Below are 19,095 nucleotides of genomic sequence, written 5' to 3'. Positions count from 1 at the left end.
ACTTTGCCCTGGCTTCAAGAATCCTGCACAAACCACTTGCTCTCAGACGTGGGTACAGTCATTTGCATTCCCTTTGGCCTACATCATGATAGCGAGCATAAGCAGAGGTGATACAGAACAAGACAAGTTGCAGGAAGAGGAAGGAGGTGGAGGGGGAAGTGGAGAAGGCTCTCCACAGCAGGTCATTTCTGTCCAGGGTTGTTCAGGGGCAATTTTCCTACCTGAACCTCAAAGAGGCGAAATGTTTGAAATGTCTACACTTCACTCAGGAGCAGCTCAATGAAATCTGCCATCTACTGTAGCCAAAACTGGAGCATCTCCCCCAGGACAGCAACTCAGCAATCTTAGAAATCTGTTGAAGGACAAATTGCTAGGCTTGTGTGAGAGTGTAGAAGCCCTTTTGACCACTGGTGTCCACAGTTGTGATGGCAGCAGACTGAGCAGTCATAGCAGCATTGAGGTTTTTTTCATTCTTTCACAGGATGTGGGCATTGCTGACTCGGCCAGCATTTATTGCCCATCCCAAATTGCCCTTGAGAAGGTGGTGATGAGCCTCCTTCTGAACTGCTGCAGTCCATGTGGTGTAGGTTCACCCACCTACTTGGATACAGTTCCAAGTCAGGATGGTGTGTGGCGGAGAGTAGAACTTGCTGATGGTGATGTTCCCATGCACCTGCTGCCTTTGTCCTTCCAGGTGGTAGAGGCCACAGGCTTGGAAGGTGCCATTGAAGGACTCTTGGTGAGTTGCTGCTGGTGCATCTCATAGATGGTGCGCACTGCTACCACTGTGCGTCAGTGGTGGAGGGAGTGAATGTTTAAGGTGGTAGATGTGGTGCCAATCAAGCGGGCTGCTTTGTCCTGGATGGCGTCTGTCATGTTATTATAATGATATAATACCTTGGGCTTATTTATTGTACAAAATACAAGGCACCAATCACTCATAAGGGATTGGGTAAACATGTTGTTGGTTCATTTATCAAGACTAGGCACATGAGAACAGTTATACATAGGGATTAAGATTGAAGGCATCAGAGCTGTGTGTGTGTTGTGCTCAAAGAAAAAGTGAAACTAAGACAGTATCACATGGCACCATCTACAAGGCACAAGTCAGAAGTGTGATGGAATACTCTCCACTTGCCTGGATGAATGCAGCTCCAACAACACTCATGAAGCTCGACAACATCCACGACAAAGCAGCCCCCTTGATTGGCATTCACTCCCTCCAGCACTGATGTACAGTGGCAGCAGCGTGTACCATCTACAAGATGCACTGGAGGTACTCACCAAGGCTCCTCAAACAGCACCTTCCAAACCCACGACTGCTACCATCTAGAAGGGCAAGGGCAGCAGGTACATGGGAACGCCGCCACCTGGAAGTTCCCATCCAAGCCACTCACCATCCTGACTTGGAAAGATATCACCGTTCTTTCACTGTCACTGGGTCAAAATCCTGGAACTCCCTCCCTAACAGCACTGTGGGTGTACCTACACCACAGGGACTGCAGCGGTTCAAGAAGGCAGCTCACCACCACCTTCTCAAGGGGAATTTGGGATGTGCAATAAATGCTGGCCTAGCCAGCAACACCCATGTCCCATGAATGAATAAAGAAAAACATTTCCCTTAAAGGCATATTACAACATCCCTTTTCTTTTTAAAGGTACTTTAGCCCCTTCCAAAGAAGTATAACTATTTACAATACATGACCATATTTAGTCACCTTTACATAAGTGTATAGAACTGATGAATCTATGAGTCTCTAAAGCGCAAAGGTAATCTCTGGTAAACCCTGATCTTGTGATGGTAACCTTGTTTGGAGGTTTCTTTAATGGATCACAGTGATCTGTGGGATTGTCATTCTTGGATGTTTTTTTTTAAGATTACTTATTTATAATGTTTATTGTCCCATTTCGTCAAAAAAACTTTGTGAAAATGTCCATAAACAATTACTTTGATAGCGGCTTCAGCTGGCATCAGTTTTGACGATGTGTTATCGTAATCTTCTTGCTTCACGCTCAGATTCCAAAAGTGTGAGCACATCTCCCTCACGAACTGGTCCTTTCACATTTCGAATGATGGATCGGTTGCTGTCATCCATAAATTCCACAGAGACCAGAGTACATGGTCCCTGGGATCCCATCCTTCCAAGAACTTTAGTAACCCGGGCCAGTTTGACGGTCTGAGTTTGAGCTGGAATGGATCTGACTTGTCCTCAGTACACCTCACCTTTTTGTGTAATGACTTCATAGGACCTTGGTTGGACAAATCATTGTCACCTGAACAAATCCTTGTCACCTCAGCTGGTTGCCACATACCTTCTGTGAACTTGTTGCCCCAACTGTAAACTTGGCAATTCTGTAGCTGCATTTTTATCACGCACGTTGGTCATCTTCTCTTGTAGTTTTAAAAGTCACTCTAGTTTCTGAGAGAGTAGCATGGGTAAATTGATACGCACTGACCTGCCAAACATGAACTCTGCTGGTGATAGAACAGTTGCACTTAAAGGTGTTGCTCTCAGATGTAACATTGGAATCTGTAGATCTTGCTCAGCCTGTTTACATTTGAGAATTAAGGATTTCACCATGTGAATCCTTCGTTCAGCTAGGCCGATAGATCCAGGATAATGAGGAGATGTACTGTGATCGATAATCCACTTCTCACAAATATTCTGAAATGGCTTGCCAATAAATTGCAGACTGTTGTCTGTAATGATCTCTTTAGGCACACCAAATAAACTGAAAATAGCATTTAGAGTGTACGCGACAGTTGTGCTTTGTGTATTGTGCAATTGTCGAATAATGGGGTACTTGGTAAAGTAGTCGACAATGATGATGAAGTCAGTGCCACGGACATGAAAGAGGTCAGATGCGATTTTGGACCAAGAATGGGCAGGAACCTTATGTGGAATGAGTGGTTCTTTGTGCTGCCTTAGCATAGATTCTAGATATGCCTTGCACTTCTTTGGCAATGTCTTTAATGTCATTGTTCATACAAGGTGAATAGACTGTCTCTCTTGTTAGTCTTCCCATCCGATCTATGCCCATGTGTGAGTGATGAAGTTGTTGAAGAATTTCAGGTCGCAAGGATTCTGGCATGATTACCTGTTTGCTTTTAGCTGTGATGACATCTATATTTTCCACGAGATTGATTGCATGAAACATGTTCATTGCTCTTTGTCTCGTTCTGCACATCACCGTCATTTTCTGGTTTGTCAATCACCTCATGTATATATTTCATGTATATATTTCTGACGGGATACCGGATGGTTATTCTTATTGCTCAAAGGTACCTGTTGTTTAAGGTCTGTTTGGATCAGCGCATGGCTTTTTGTAGCTGTATCAACCTTTGCTCTAGTGCAGTGCCATTACTAATGCAACATGCCTTGCAGAGAAAGCTGGGCATTTCCTTGGTGCATGCAGAAATCTACACCTTCTACATGTCTTGCTAGGTTTTGGTGTTCTAGTGAGTGTGTCAACAATTGCAGTTGTACTTAGGATCTGTAAGCTTTGTTGACCTGCGAAGATCACTTTGTACTTATGTCCTTCCTTGAGTAGCACTTCAGTGCTATATGTTTTGGACTTGTCTAGCAGATTTTGCTGGAAGTCTTCCATATGAGTGGATGCAATCACCAACTCAATAATCCTGTCTGCTTGCTCTGCATTTGAAAAATCGCAGTACGTACACTTTTTTCTGCATCTGCTGACGAAGTGGTCTACGGGTTCTGTAGGCTGTTGTCAAAATGACATGAACTCTAATCGATGAATGCGGAAGTTTAACCTGGTTACGAACCAGTCTTCCAATTTCTTGTGGAGATCCTTTAGCTCTTCTGCTGTTAATCTTGATATATTCAGCCAGCGTAGACCTTCATTCCCAATTGCTAGGTGAATTTTTATAGCTTGCTTGTCTGGTTCAGGCACACCTGAATCAAGGAACCATAGCTCTGTATGTTGTTTAAACCTTTGGCATTTGGATAGTAGGTCAGCTTCATCTCAATTCAAACTGGGGAATTTTGTTGACATTCTGACAATATCCCTTTGAACTTCCTTTTTCTGTAGTACCTGGGATGTGTGTCACTTTGGCGCTTTCCCAAAAATGAGATGTGGCGGGAACGCAACACAGAGTAATGGCGTCTTTGCTTTTTATTCAATTTACTGTTCAGCAACTCCTGAAGCCGCCCGTTATAATCGCAACCTTCTCTAGCCTGATTTTTATACTTTTTTTTTGTTTGACTTTCCTTTGCTCGCTATTGATCCAGCCCACACCCTGGTCACTTGCCTTTCCCACCTGAGCTAATCCTGTGCTGGTCCTCTTAATGTGCTCCCCCATTCACTGAACTGACAGGCTCTGCACTGCAACCTTGCCACGAGGGATCCATCTGCTTACAAGCGCTTCATTTGAGCATGATCTCGGTGCTGTGCGTTCAAAGCTTTTCTTCGCAGTCACCACCAGCGTTTTCAACACTCTCCAACACTGTGACTTGGTTGTGGTCTGCCCAAAACATTGAGATTCTTTTCATGCCATGTGGCATGATCTAAGGTGGTTCATCGTGTTGTACCTGTACTTAAGCTTGCTGCCAGCTGTCTTACCACCACTGATCACGTCATATTATTATAGTGATATAACACCTTGGACTTATTTGTTGTATAAGACACAAGGCACTAATCACTCATAAGGCATTAGGTAAACACATTGTGGAGTCATTTATTAAGGCTAGGCACATAAGAACAGATAATACATAGGTATAAAATTTAAAGGCATCTGAGCTGTTTGTGTGTGCTGTGCTCAAAGTAGAAGTGCAGCTAAGACTGGAGCACATGACATGTTTCCCTTCTAGTGATGTCATGCTGATATGCCTTAAAGGCATATTACAGTTGTTGGAGCTGCATTCATCGAGGTAAGTGGAGGAAGTTCCATCATAGTCCTGGCTTGTGCCTTGTAGATGGTGGGCAGGCTCTGGGGAGTCAGGTGGAAAGGCATGGACTAGTCAGGGATGGTCAGCATGGATTTGTTAAAGGAAGGTCTTGCCTCACAAATTTGATTGAATTCTTTGAGGAAGTGACAAGAAGGGTTGATGAAGGTAGTGCAGTGGATGTTGTGTAAATGGATTTTAGCAAGGCATTTGACAAGGTCCCACATGGCAGATTGGTCAGGAAAGGAAAAGCCCATGGGATTCAGGGTAATGTGGCAAATTGGATAAAAGGTTGGCTTTGTAACAGGAAACAAAGGGTAATGGTCGATGGATGCCCTTGCGAATGGAAAGTTGTCTCAAGTGGTGTTCCACAGGGCTCGGTGTTGTGACCCTTGCTGTTTGTGTTATATATTAACGATTTGGACGTGAACGTGGGGTGCACGATTGGGAAATTTGCAGATGACACAAAGATTGTCTGAGTAGTGGATAGTGTAGAGGATAGCCATAATCTCCAAAACGATATAGATGGGTTGGTGGAGTGGGTGGTGAAGTGGCAGATGGATTTTAACATAGAGAAGTGTGAGGTCATACATTTAGGGAGGTCAAACAGTTACAGGGATTACAAAATAAATGGGAATATACTAAGAGCGGTAGATGAGGTGAGAGATCTTGGTGTACAAGTACACAAGTCCCTGAAGGCAGCAGTTCAAGTTGACAAGGTTGTATAGAAGGCATATGGAATGCTCTCCTTCACTGGCAGAGGTATAGAATATAAAAGTAAGGATGTAATGTTGGAATTGTATAAAACACTGGTGAGGCCACAGCTGGAGTATTGTGTGCAGTTCTGGTCACCACATTACAGGAAGGACGTAATAGCCCTGGAGAGAGTGCACAGGAGGTTTACAAGAATGGTGCCAGGGTTCTAATTCCAGGGAACAGAGTCGGAGAGCGGAGTTCCAGAGAGGTGAGTATAAAAACCTTACCTCGGGGATTCGCGGCCTAGTTCCAGGGAGCAGAGTCGGAGGGCAGAGTTCCAGAGAGGTGAGTATAAAAACCTGACCTCGGGGATTCGCGGCCTAGTTCCAGGGAGCAGAGCCAGAGGGCGGAGTTCCAGAGGGGTGAGTATAAAAACCTTACCTCAGGGATTCGCGGCCTAGTTCCAGGGAGCAGAGCCAGATGGCGGAGTTCCAGAGAGGTTAGTATAAAAACCTTACCTCGGGGATTCACGGCCTAGTTCCAGGGAGCAGAGTCGAAGGGCGGAGTTCCAGAGAGGTTAGTATAAAAACCTTACCTCGGGGATTCGCGGCCTAGTTCCAGGGAGCAGAGTCGGAGGACAGAGTTCCAGAGAGGTGAGTATAAAAACCTGACCTCGGGGATTCGCGGCCTAGTTCCAGGGAGCAGAGCCAGATGGCGGAGTTCCAGAGAGGTTAGTATAAAGACCTTACCTCGGGGATTCACGGCCTAGTTCCAGGGAGCAGAGTCGAAGGGCGGAGTTCCAGAGAGGTTAGTATAAAAACCTGACCTCGGGGATTCGCGGCCTAGTTCCAGGGAGCAGAGTCGGAGGGTGGAGTTCCAGAGAGGTTAGTATAAAAACCTGACCTCGGGGATTCGCGGCCTAGTTCCAGGGAGCAGAGCCAGAGGGCGGAGTTCCAGAGAGGTTAGTATAAAAACCTTACCTCAGGGATTCACGGCCTAGTTCCACGGAGCAGAGTCGGAGGGCGGAGTTCCAGAGAGGTTAGTATAAAAACCTTACCTCGGGGATTCGCGGCCTAGTTCCAGGGAGCAGAGTCGGAGGGTGGAGTTCCAGAGAGGTGAGTATAAATACCTTACCTCGGGGATTCGCAGCCTAGTTCCAGGGAGCAGAGTCGGAGGGCGGAGTTCCAGAGAGGTGAGTATAAATACCTTACCTCGGGGATTCACGGACCTCGGGGATTTTAAAAAAAAAAAATTATTAAAAGTGACGTCACGGTAAATCTGTTATCTGGTTGGCTGGTAGAGAATCTACACTTAATTTGAAACTAAAACTGAGGGTATCTAGACCAGAATCAGGGGATTACTGTTCTTAGAATTTAGCATTTATAGTAGAAATCTAGCCCTAGGGAATGTATACCTAATCAGGAGTCAATAAACAGTTATTGGATTTAAATTAATTTATTAAATAGTTCTAGAAATGGCAGTTGCTGGAGTGAAATGCTTCACCTGTGGGATGTGGGAAATCTGTGATGCTTCAAGTGTCCCGGATAACTACATCTGCAGGAAGTGCACCCAATTGCAGCTCCTCACAGACCGCATGGATCGGTTGGAGCAGCAGTTGGATGCACTTAGGAGCATTCATGTGGCGGAAAGCGTCATTAATAGGAGTTTTAAAGACGAGGTCACACCCAAGGTACAGACAGATGGGTGACCGCTAGAAGGGGCAGGCAGTCAGTGCAGAAATCCCCTGTGGCTGTCCCCCTCTCTAACAGGCATACCGTTTTGGATACTGTTGGGGGGATGGCCTATCAGGGGAAATCAACAGCAGCAGTCAGAGTAGTGGCACCATGGCGGTCTCTGTTGTTCAGCAGGGGGGGGTCAAAGCACAGAGGAGCAATTGTCATAGGGGACTCTATAGTCAGGGGCTCAGATAGGCGCTTCTGTGGTCGTGAAAGAGACACCAGGATGGTATGTTGCCTCCCTGGTGCCAGGGTCCAGGATGTCTCTGATCGGGTACGGGACATTCTGAAGGGGGAGGGAGAACAGCCAGAGGTCGTGGTACACATTGGTACTAACGACATAGGCAGGAAGAGTGACGAGGTCCTGCAGCGGGAGTTCAGGGAGTTAGGCAGAAAGTTAAAAAACAGGACCTCTAGGGTTGTAATCTCAGGATTACTCCCTGTGCCACGTGCCAGTGAGGCTAGAAATAGGAAGATAGTGCAGCTGAACACGTGGCTGAATAGATAGTGTAGGAGGGAGGGTTTCCGATATCTGGATCATTGGGATCTCTTCCGGGGCAGGTGGGACCTGTACAAGAAGGACGGGTTGCATCTAAACTGGAGGGGCACCAATATCCTGGCTGCGAGGTTTGCTAGTGTGACTCGAGAGGGTTTAAACTAGTATGGCAGGGGGGTGGGAACCGGAGCAATAGGTCAGCAGGTGAAATAAAGGACTAGGAACCAGTGAATATAGCCAGTAGGACTAAGAGGAAGGGCAGGCAGGGAGAAATTACTGAACACAGTGGGACTGGGGGTCTGAAATGCATTTGTTTCAATGCGAGAAGTATAACAGGCAAGGCAGATGAGCTTAGAGCTTGGATTAGTACTTGGGACTATGATGTTATTGCTATTACAGAGACTTGGTTGAAGGATGGACAGGATTGGCAGATAAACGTTCCAGGATTTAGATGTTTCAGGCAGGATAGAGAGGGATGTAGAAGAGTTGGGGGAGTTGCACTGCTGGTTAAGGGGAATATCACAGCTGTACGACAGGAGGACACCTCGGAGGGCTCATGCAGCGAGGCAATATGGGTAGAGCTCCGGAATAGGAAGGGTGTAGTCACAATGTTGGGGGTTTACTATAGGCCTCCAAATTGCCGGCGGGAGATTGAGGAACAGTTATGTAGGCAGATTTTGGAAAGATGTAAGAGCAATAGGGTTGTTGTGGTGGGTGATTTTAACTTTCCCTATATTGACTGGGAATCACTTAGTGCTAGGGGTTTGGATTGTGCAGAATTTGTAAGGTGCATCCAGGGGGGCTTCCTGAGACAATATGTAGATAGTCCAACTAGGAAAGGGGCAATACTGGACCTGGTATTAGGGAATGAACCCGGCCAGGTGGTCGAAGTTTCAGTAGGAGAGCATTTCGGGAAAAGTGACCATAATTCAGTAAGTTTCAAGGTACTGGTGGATAAGGAAAACAGGAGTCCTCGGGTTAAGGTGCTTAATTGGGGGAAGGCTAATTATAACAATATGAGGCAGGAACTGAGGAATCTAGACTGGAGGCGAATGTTTGAGGGCAAGTCAACAACTGACATGTGAGGGGCTTTCAAACGTCAGTGATAAGAATTCAGGACCGGCATGTTCCTGCTAGGATGAAGGATAAGCATGGCAAGTTTCAGGAACCTTGGATAACAAAGGATATTGTGAGATTAGTCAAAAAGAAAAGGGAAGCATTTGTAAGGGCTAGAAGGCTGGGAACAGATGAAGCCCGTGGACAATACAAAGAAAGTAGGAAGAAACTTAAGCAAGGAGTCAGGAGGGCTAAAAGGGGTCATGAAAAGTCACTGGCAACCAGGATTAAGGAAAATCCCAAGGCCTTTTACACATATGTAAAGGGCAAGAGGGTAGCCAGGGAAAGGGTAGGCCCACTCAGGACAGAGGAGGGAATCTGTGTCTGGAGCCAGAAGAAATAGGAGAGATACTGAATGAATACTTCTCATCAGTATTCACCAAAGAGAAGGACTTAGCGGTCGATTTGTCTAGGGAAGAGTGTGTAGATAGCCTGGATCATGTTGAGATCAAAAAAGGGGTGTTAGGCGACTTGAAGAATATTAAGGTGGATAAGTCCCCAGGGCCAGAGTACTGAGGGAGGCAAGGGAGGAGATTGCTGGGGCCTTGACAGAAATCTTTGTATCCTCACTGTCTACGGGTGAGGTCCCAGAGGACTGGAGAATGGCCAATGTTGTTCCATTGTTTAAGAAGGGTAGCAGGGATAATCCAGGAAATTACAGGCCAGTGAGCCTTACGTCAGTGGTAGGGAAATTATTGGAGAAGATTCTTTGTGACAGGATTTACTACCATTTGTAAGCAAATGGGTGTATTAGTGAGAGGCAGCATGGTTTTGGGAAGGGGAGGTTGTCTCTCACTAACTTGATCGAGTTTTTCGAGGAAGTGACAAAGATGATTAACAATGGAAGGGCAGTGGATGTTATATACATGGATTTCAGTGAGGCCTTTGGCAAGGTCCCTCATGGCAGACTGGTACAGAAGGTAAAGTCGCACGGGATCAGAGGTGAGCTGGCAGGATGGATACAGAATTGGCTTGGTCATAGAAGACAGAGGGTAGCAGTGGAAGGGTGCTTTTCTGAATGGAGAGCTGTGACTAGTGGAGTTCCGCAGGGATCAGTGCTGGGACCTTTGCTGTTTGTGGTATACATAAATGATTTGGAGGAAAATGTAACTGGGCTAATTAGTAAGTTTGCAGATGACACTAAGGTTGGAGGAGTTGCAGATAGTGAAGAGGATTGTCAAAGGATACAACGGGATATAGATCGGTTGGAGACTTGGGCGGAGAAATGGCAGATGGAGTTTAATCCGGACAAATGTGAGGTAATGCATTTTGGAAGTTCTAATACAGGCAGGAATTATACAGTAAATGGCAGAACCCTTAAGTTCATTGACGGGCAGAGGGATCTAGGTGTACAGGTCCACAGGTCACTGAAAGTGGCAACGCAGGTGGATAAGGTAGTCAGGAAGACATATGGCATGCCTGCCTTCATTGGCAGGGGTATTAAGTATAAAAGCTGGGAAATCATGCTGCAGCTGTATAGAACCTTGGTTAGGCCACACTTGGAATATTGTGTGCAATTCTGGTCACCACATTACCAGAATGATATGGAGGCGTTGGAGAGGGTGCAGAGGAGGTTTACCAGGATGCTGCCTGGTCTGGAGATTATTAACTATGAGGAGAGGTTGGAGGAACTCGGATTGTTCTCACTAGAGCGACGGAGATTGAGGGGCGACTTGATAGAAGTTTACAAAATTATGAGTGGCATGGACAGAATAGATAGTCAGAAGCTTTTTCCCAGGGTGGAAGAGTTAATTACTAGGGGACATAGATTTAAGGTGAGAGGAGAAAACTATAAAGATGATGTGCGGGGCAAGTTCTTTACGCAGAGGGTAGTGAGTGTCTGGAATTCGCTGCTAGAGGAGGTGGTGGAAGCAGGTACGATAGTGGTGTTTAAGAGGCAGCTTGACAAATACATGAATAGGATGGGAATAGAGGGATACGGACCCCAGAAGTTCAAAATGTTTTAGTTGACGGGCAATATGATCGGCGCAGGCTTGGAGGGCCGAAGGGCCTGTTCCTGTGCTGTACTTTTCTTTGTTCTTTGTTCTTGTTAGAAAAGTGTAGCTACGAGGAGAGATTGGATAGGTTGGGTTATTTTCCTTAGAACAAAGAAGGCTGAGAGGTGACTTGATTGAGGTGTACAAAATTATGAGGGGAATAGATAGAGTGGACAGGATAAAATTGTTTCCCTTGATGAAGTATTCTAGAACCAGGGGACATAGATTCAAGATAAGTGGCAGAAGGTGTAGGGGGGACATCAGGAAGAACTTTTTTACGCAGAGGGTAGTGGGTGTCTGGAATTCGCTGCCCAAGTTGGTGGTAGAGGCAGAAACTTTAAACTCTTTTAAAAAGCACCTGGATCTGCACCTAAAGTGCTGTAAGCTGCAGGGCTATGGGCCGGGTGCAGGAAGGTGGGATTAGAAAGGGGACGTGGGTGTCCTCGGGCTGGCATGGACAAGATGGGACGAATGGCTTCCTTTGGGCTGTAAATTTTCTATAGTTCTATAGTGAGTTACTCACTGCAGAATTCCCAGCCTCTGAACTGCTCTTGTAACCACAGTATTTATATGCTTGGTCCAGTTCAGTTTCTGGTCAATGGCAACCTCCAGGATGTTGACAGAGCTTGCATTACTTCAGCCTGAGATTCCGCTGCAGCACTTAGATGTTGGATAGTTTTTGTTTGTTGAACAACGGAAGCTGAGACATCAGCCAACAGATACTGCCACTCTGGTTGGATCTGCAGGTGTGTTCATGGAATTGGCCACCACATCCATCCTGGAAAGGATGGGTTCCAAACTTTGTGCAAAGCCATGTGTTTGGTTGATGCTTTACTCTTCCATGCTCCTTAATATTGACCACAGGCTTTGTGGCAGATATGTCAAAGCAACAAACATTTCATTGTGCATACCCATCAGTTTCTTTCTTTACCCTATCAAAGTCCTTATCTGACTCCTCCGTAGTAGAAATCATGTGTGACTTTTCTCTCTGGTAAGCTGACACTACATATGTCCCCTGCCTTGGCTGCAGGTCACTCTTTCCAAATGCAGATCCCACCTCTGAAGTGCTGGCAGCATCAGTAACTAATCTGGTCGCTGCCAGTGTGAGAGTGACAGTGTTTCCTCATTGTCACGATCTTCCTGCTCTTCCACCTCTTCCTCTTCCACCATTGCCTGGCCAGGTTGCAGTTTTTGGGTATCTGAAAGGAGAAAGGCACACGGATAGAGCTGTGGCAAGTTTGAGGGAAGGGACACAGAGGGGGAGAGGTGACGGAGGACGAAGTGCATGCTTACACCATTTGCATCTTGTAAATGAGAACAGATTGTTGGATGAGGAGGAAGTGGGGTGTGAGAAGGAGGATTAGGTATGAGGATAATGTTATCTTTGATTTCAGCCTACCATTGGCCACAGCCTCCATCATGGGTGTTTCAATGATGGTGAGTACCATGGGAGTGAGAATATGCAGCTGTGTCAGTCTCTCTGGCTGTGTGCCATCTTGCCCTGCAAGGGAGAGGCAAGTATTCAGTGAATGTTGTGCAATTTCTTTGGGTGTAATGCCTGTAAGTTGTCATTTCAGTCACCAATTGCACCCCTCAAAGGGGAAGCGTGAATGGGTCTACAGGGGGTCCCACATTTCTACACTTTTGGGAAAGTGAGTGCACATTAAATGTCATGTCTCCTGAACTATATAGTATATTTACCCTGGTGACAAATGAGCACATCAATTCATCATACTTGTCTACCTCATCAAGTGTGATTGGTTTTTGCAGTAAGAGGAAAGAAAGGTGCATAAGGAAAGTCCAGTGATTTAAATAAATCCCTGGCAGTATGCCACTTAAACATGGCAAGCTGTAGAACAGTAGCCACATGTACCATTCTGAGGCCTTCCAGTATTTTCTCTCAGCTAATAGTCTCGGAGATCATGCAACTAAAACTAGGTGGCTTAAAGGCTTTCAGACATTTATCCATAATAGCTACAGTCAGGGGAGATCCACCTTCTCAAGAGAAACTATGGATGGGCAATAAATGCTGGCCCAGCCAGCAAAGCCCACATCCCATGAATGAATAAAAAAAAAATCTGCTGTGCAGACCCATAAGTCAGTCAATTGTCTGATAACACCCAACAGAAGGCAGTGGATTAAATCAGGGGGAAGGCCGCAACATAGTGAGAAACGCGGCAAGTTGACAAAGGCACCAGGCCTCTTCGCACCTCTAGCTATCCTTCCCTGCACCTGTGCCCTTGTCACATATTGCAATATTTCTTGATCTGTTCTGTCCTTGATACCACAGGATTCCATTGGGTACCTGACGACTCGGTCCACTGTTCTTCCAGGATGATAACTATTAAATCAGACTGTATTCTACATTGCTGCACATGATGGAGAATCCATGCAGCAGCATAGTGCAAACAATCTGTTTCTAACAATTTGCCCATGTCCAACCCATAAACTCCATCATCGGACAGCTTTCTCACTTCCTTAACAAATTCATGTAGGAAAATTTCCATTTTGGGCTCACACTTTACAAACCATACTCTATCTAGAGTGAGACTTGTGGTTCTCAGCTTTGGAGGGAGTTCATTAATCATTAAATACATGGGCCACAATGAATATCTGGAAGACGTAAACACTCGAAGGCCATCAGAGTTAATAATGTATGAAGGGTTATTTCTATCACTGTTGTTTTCCATCCACAGCCATGTCACTGCAATAGGTGTCACAATATATGTCCTCAACGTTCTCCTCTACCAGCTTTCTATGGTTCTCCCTGTATGCTAGATTCGCATGTAAAGCATCTCTGAAATTGTCTTTGCCTGTGAGCTGAGATCTGCAGTGACAAAACAATTGCCTTGATTTATATCAGGCTTGTCCAACATGTGGCCCATGGGCCGCATTGTGGCCCACAAAACCTCTCTTTGTGGCCCCCGAACAATTGTTGAAACTTCTGATAAGGGTGGTCAGTGAGTTTGAAGATTTCTGCAGGGAACTACTATTCCAAGAACAGCCTGTTTCTCTCCCATGTTTTCTGCTGATAGGCTCACTATAGAGCCTATCAGCAGCAAACATGGGAGAAAAGCAAGCTGTGATTGAAGGCGCAGCGAACACTGGCAACTGCGAGTTTGTGAGGATAGAGATTCGAGAGTGTACAGGGCCTCCGCTCACCACGCTTTCCCGTGGCTCCGGCTACATTTACCCAACTCAATGCTCTGGCCCAGCTGCAGCTGCATTCCCTTAGCTGTGCCCGGTTCTCTCCATGTTCAACCGGTTCTCGGCCCTCCTCTCAGCTGGCTCCTGCTTTCGGTTGCCGCTAGCCTTCGGGCCTCACTCCAGATCTCTTTTCTGCGCTTCCCCCCCACCCGCCCCAATCGATTTAGTGAGGGTAGCTGAGTGAATGAGAATGTGGCTGAGTGAGTGATTCTGAGGGTGACTGAGAGTCAAGTGGCTGTGTGTGTGGGTGGTGGCTGAGTGAGTGTGGGTGGGTAGCTGAGGAAGTGTGGCTGACTGAATGTGGCTGAGTGAATGAGGGTGGGTAGATGGGGTTGAGGGTGTGTGTATGTGTGTGTGTGGGAAGGGGTTTTTAAGAGAGAAGGTTGGTGAGAGGGAGGGGAGTGTGTGTGTCTGGCTCACTCGCAGTCACATGGTTCTCATTCACTCTTACCCCCACACACCAAGATGCACTCTCACCCAGTCTCTCAGGGGGTGAGGGTGAGTGAGTGAGCAGCCTGAGACTGGGAGCGAGCTGGACACAGACACTCTCACTGTTACACACTCTAATGGTCATCTTTATTTATTACTCTTTTTTTAATTATCAATTTATTGTTTTGACAATTTTTCTTTGCTCAACAAGTTGTTTCTTTCATACATCAGTTTTGTAAAAGTTCACATTTCATGTTGCGTCGAAAAACCTTATCTTTCCGAGATTTGCTCATCATCCCCCCCCCGCAGTGCAAGAAAAATTGAAATGTGGCCCCCCCCACACCATGCCAAAAGGCTGGACAAGCCTGGTTTAGATCTTTAACAACACAGAGCTCTGCACATTTGGGGCATGGTACTTGATCATTATCACGAACTTTGAATGCACGGACATCACTGCTACAATACACACAATAGAAATAGCCGTTTGGTCGTACAGAGCTTGAGTATTGCTGAACAAAAAGACATGTCTAAACTTTTCATCTTGCACTCATCAGGACACTCGCAAGAATACCAATATAAGGGGGAAAACAACAACTTATACTGTATTTGAAGGGAGTGCTAATTGGTTGGCAAGTGGCGTTGTCATGGAGAATGCACCACTGATGGTGACTGGCAGTTAACTGCCAAGCATTGTTTGAAATTCAAACCAGGCAGCTTGACCCTGATTGGTTAAGGCATTGCCCTGAGGAATGAGTCAGTGAATGGCTGTCACTTATTTTGTTTAGCTGAAACAGGCGCAATGTATGTAGCTGTTCTTTCTGTCTGCAGAGAAGAGGGCCCTGTGTATTAATATATGTAGCTTCCAGTATACACAATTGCAAGCCTGGATGACAATCTTAAATTGGTTGTCAGTGTAATTCTTAGCACATTGAGGATTATTTAGCAAATGTTGTCCAATCACAAAATCACATCTAATGTTGGGCACTATGTTTTGAATTTTGCAAGCATGGGCTGGTTGGGTATGATCTGTGCCCTGCCCATTGCGAACAGCATCTATGGGACGTACAGCCTACATACCTAGCATCACACTGGCACTGAAATTCATATACCACATTACTGATTTGTGCAATCGACAAAACGTCTTTTTGGATTGACGGTAGCGTCCTGTAAATGGCAAATACCACTTGTGTTGCTACTGCATAGCAGCAGCATGAAACAGCTAGCTTCACTTGTTGCTCAAATTTTTGATATACCTTGCCCTTCCAGGGTATTCTGTGGTAGACTGGGCACTTTTCAGGGCTAAATGTGATGGCCTTAGGCCTGTTCATGAGTTTGCGTGATATACAGCGCAAAATGATTTGATCAGGGTAGCCATTATCCTGCAGGATGCCTTTGATGCTTGCAAAACTCAAAACACAGTGTCCAACACTAGATGTGATTCCGTGATTGGACAACATCTGCTAAATAATCCTTAATGTGCTAAGAATTACACTGACAACCAATTTAAGATTGTCACTTGGGCTTGCAATGTGGCACGTTTGCATGTACTGGAAGCTACATATATTAATACAGGTCCTATACTTTGCAGACAGAAAGAACATGTTCACAACTTGTGCCTGTTTGAGCTAAACAAGTGACAGCCATTTACTGACTCATTCCTCAGGGCAATGGTTTAACTAATCAGGGTCAAGCTGCCTGGTTTGAATTTCAAACAATGCTTGGCAATTAACTGTCAGTCACCATCGTGTGGTGCATTTTCTATGGCAATGCCACTTGCCAACCAATCAGCATGCTCTTCACATACAGTTTTCACTTATATTGGTATTCTTGCAAGTGTCCTGATGAGTGTGAGATGAAAAGATTAGATATATCTCTTTTTTCAGGAATACATACAATAGAAGTGGAAATGCACATTATTCCCGCAAAATGTATTTATGAGGATTGATTTGGCGGATCGAAATATCAATCTCCCAAACATTGTGTTCACAAGCTCTGAGATCCATCACAGTGACAGACGACGAACGGTGTCTCATGATGAAGGATAATATCCACAATAGCGCTTCTGCCCTCCATTTTTGACATCCGTGGAAGAGGGGCTTATCGCGAGGTTTCCGGAAGTAATCACCTGCAATTCTATCACTGGCATCAGGAATTTGTTCATCATCTTCTCAATGTGCATTTTCACTACCATCTGCAAAGAGAACAAGCACTGAGCAAAAGTGAGCCAGGAAATTGGGAGATAAGTGTCTCTCTCCTACTCTGTGAACATTTTAGGAACATTAATGGCTAAAAATGTTAAGTGATGCTCACATTGTCCAACCAAAGATAGCCATGTAGCCAATTATGGTGATGGACATGTGCTCTTTCAGGCATCAGATTGTGTGGTGCATTTTCCATTGCATTGTCAATCTCCAGGTATTGAGTCCCAGTAAGAAGTTATACCTGTATTTGAGTCCGTTGGAAATCCTTCAGAGCTTCATCTTTGTCATCAGTTTCCTTTGGCACTGCTCTTTCTCTGGCTTCCTAAACAGAAATAAAGCTAATTTTCTGAATTTACCAGCTGTTTAATTTTTTTCCCAAGGTTGCTGCCTAATTATCTTGCTACTTGGTGTAAGGGAGGATAACGACTTACCAGAGATGGTGCTGCACAAACTCCACGCCCTTTGTCTGAGATGTCAGCTCCTGGAGCATCTTCCAATTGTTGTTGCAAATGAATTTCCATTGGCTGATGTTCAAGCTGGGCTGCAGCATGTTACTCTGTCAACAGAACCTGGCCACTGCTTTCATTCTTGGTTGCGTTCTGCACGGCGTTGGCTGATGCTGCTTCTCTGGCTTGCTTTGTCCACCTATATCGAATCGATCTTGGAACCATATGATTTGCTCCAGGCTCTAGAAAAGCTTTATCTGTGCATTTATCAGCTCTTCTCCCCACCATCGGATCACAGGTGGTCAGGTTTTGAAAACAGCCCAATGACGAGTATCAATGTCATGGTACAGTAACAATACCGAACCCCTGGAATTCTGCGGCATTTACACAGAATGCTGTACATGAGCTGCAAACACCTGTGCTCCATCAAAAGGATAGAGTGGAATTTTCCAATCCAGGGCTAAGTCCCACGGTGGGGTGAGAACGAGGAGAGTTTCCCGCCACGGAGGCCGGTGGGAATATGCGCCGTATTGCGTGACGCTGGCCTAATTAATTATGCAGTTGGGGGTTTGCCAGCGTTTTGCACTGCAGGACGGGCTTGATTGCTCGCCATCATATCCAGACGCCATATTTAAAAGGCATCTGGACATCATCTTACCCACCGTTGAGGGAGAAGATCCATCTCCTGGAAGGTCCTGAAGTTAGAAGATCCACGTGGTTGATGCTCCACCCATCCGCCGCCGCACGTGGTGTTCCAGGGTCAGGTTGCTGGAGGCCTCCATCTTCCCTTCTGATCTCCGCGAGCTGCCCCAGGCCCTCTTGCAGATAAGTCCAATATTTGCATACCACATTGGTCCAGACATGTTCTGGATGGCATGAAAATGCACTGGCAGCTTAGATGACTGGACAGAGGGGAACGATTCTGGCGGGGCTTCATCTGTATCCCATTAATGGGATGCAAATCAGATTCACACCGGTGGGAATAGCAAACTGCCATGAAGGGCGAGAGTGCACGTTCCCGCCATCATTTCACATTGGCAGGAAACTGACTTTTTGACTCCTGTAGCATTGCCCCACCCCCAACCCGCCATTAAACCCACCGCGGGGTGGGTCTGGAAAACCCAGAGTTAAGATATCAGCTGAATTCTGAGAACTTTCTCCATGTTACTTCATATGCTCAGTCAGAAATGTTACCTTACCTACTCGTGATAAACCTTCCTGCAATCCAAGAATCTTCATCTTGTGAAATAAAACCGCTACGCCTTTCATCTTTTGATTTTGGGTGTTGTGTTTAACATCATATGCAATATTGTGTTCCACAGACTTGCAAAATCTATGATAATAATTACCTATATTGAATCAGAATATTTTTTAGCTTATTGTCTTTGCAATAAAGATCCGGAATTGAAAAAAGGAGATAACTTTAAAGTAAGAGCGACAAAAAAAAATGTTTGTACGAAAGGATCCATTATGTTGAACACCCCTCTTAAAAGAGAAATGTTTTTTAAATTTAAAAAAATCTAACTCAAAATCACATCCAGCTTATTCGGGCGGTGGAGGCTGCAGTCGGGATTATAAAGCCTGCCGGCATTAAAACTGACATTCTGCGGAGATCAGGACATGCACAAGATAGATATACCAATCAAAATAACCAGCTCTCGTATGAGGGAAAACAACCAGCATCTTCAGCTAGTTCAGCTGCCTAGCCTCTGCCGGCTCCCGCGCTGCGCCGCTTCCCTCGCGGCTCTCCTGCTGCTTTCCCTCGTGTTCGCTCTGTCCCGCGCTGCAGCGGGGATGGTCCCCGTGGAGCTGGATGCGGCGCCCAAAACAAGGGCCGCGGCGCAGCCACTCGGGGAAAGCAGCA

General features: G+C 45.8%; 1 pseudogene; it reads right to left on the bottom strand.

Moving 5' to 3' along the window:
- Positions 1-1,907: 1,907 nt before the first annotated feature.
- On the bottom strand, positions 1,908-2,365 carry LOC144680087 (small ribosomal subunit protein eS28 pseudogene; annotated as a pseudogene).
- Positions 2,366-19,095: the final 16,730 nt, after the last annotated feature.

This window comes from Cetorhinus maximus, chromosome 4 (genome assembly GCF_964194155.1).
Source record: "Cetorhinus maximus chromosome 4, sCetMax3.hap1.1, whole genome shotgun sequence".
NCBI classification, from domain to species: Eukaryota; Metazoa; Chordata; class Chondrichthyes; order Lamniformes; family Cetorhinidae; genus Cetorhinus; species Cetorhinus maximus.
The sequence above is the reverse complement of the archived record's forward strand: the minus strand, read 5'-3'. Positions and strand labels throughout refer to the sequence as shown.